Here is a 973-nt window from a genome sequence, read left to right as displayed (position 1 = left end):
TCCACCTGCCACCCTACTACCAAACCTATAATTATTTGCACCTAGGTCTGTTCCCCCCTTCCAAGGTTTTTTTTTAACCCTCAAACACCTTCATTTTCATATTCACGCAACAAACTTTACTTTTTGTTCTCCCAATATAATTATGATTATCTTACACAAAAATTGGCATTTACAATGCATCTTCAAATTATTCCCCTATAATGGGAAATGTAGCATCATAAAACATAAAAAGTGTTTTTTTAAAAAAAACATCTGCTGCCTTTATAAAACAAAATAGAAGCAAACATAAGTCGAGAAAAGCCACTCCTACTTCAGGTCCTTCTCCTCCAGGAACTAACATTCTGATGTTATTTGCATTTAGCAAAAGCTGATCTAATTTAGTAGTCCTTCTTCCTTCTGGTGTGATTTCAAATTCAGTGACATCTTCCAATACCATATTGACAAGTCATCAAGACCTAGAAGCATGCCAACAATTTCCTTATCTCTCTTCATCACAATGTGAATTCTTGATCTCATACATTTGTCCACAAGCTCTAGAGGAATGGTTCTCAACCTTCCTAATGCCTTGACCCTTTTAATACATTTAATCATGTTGTGGTGACCCCCACAACCATAAAATTATTCTCATTGCTACTTCATGACTGTAATTTTGCTACTGTTCTGAATTATCATGTAAATATCTGATATGCAGGATATATTTTCATCGTTACAAATTGAACATAATTAAAGCATAGTGATTAATCACAAAAACAATATATAATTATATATTGTAAAGTTTTAATTTCTAATGACAAATCAATGAAATTTTGTCTGGAAGCATGGTGTAGCATGGGTAACAGTCTTCACACTGGGTACTCATACATGGGCGTAATCTGCATGTGGGCAGACCTGCCTGGAGATGGATAGAGGAGTGGTGTCCCGGTTCCTAAGACCATAGGAAATAAGTGTTTTCCGATGGTCTTAGGCAACCCCT

At 35.7% G+C, this 973-nt stretch overlaps 1 pseudogene; it reads right to left on the bottom strand.

Annotated features, from left to right (window-relative positions):
• The window catches only part of LOC115871342, a 3665-nt pseudogene extending 3173 nt beyond the window's left edge, over positions 1-492 (bottom strand).
• Positions 493-973: the final 481 nt, after the last annotated feature.

This window comes from Echinops telfairi, unplaced genomic scaffold (assembly GCF_000313985.2).
Source record: "Echinops telfairi isolate 266 unplaced genomic scaffold, ASM31398v2 ScPeMD7_5592;HRSCAF=6446, whole genome shotgun sequence".
In the NCBI taxonomy this organism is placed as follows: domain Eukaryota; kingdom Metazoa; phylum Chordata; class Mammalia; order Afrosoricida; family Tenrecidae; genus Echinops; species Echinops telfairi.
Note: the sequence above shows the minus strand (reverse complement) of the source record. Positions and strands in the feature narration are given on the sequence as shown.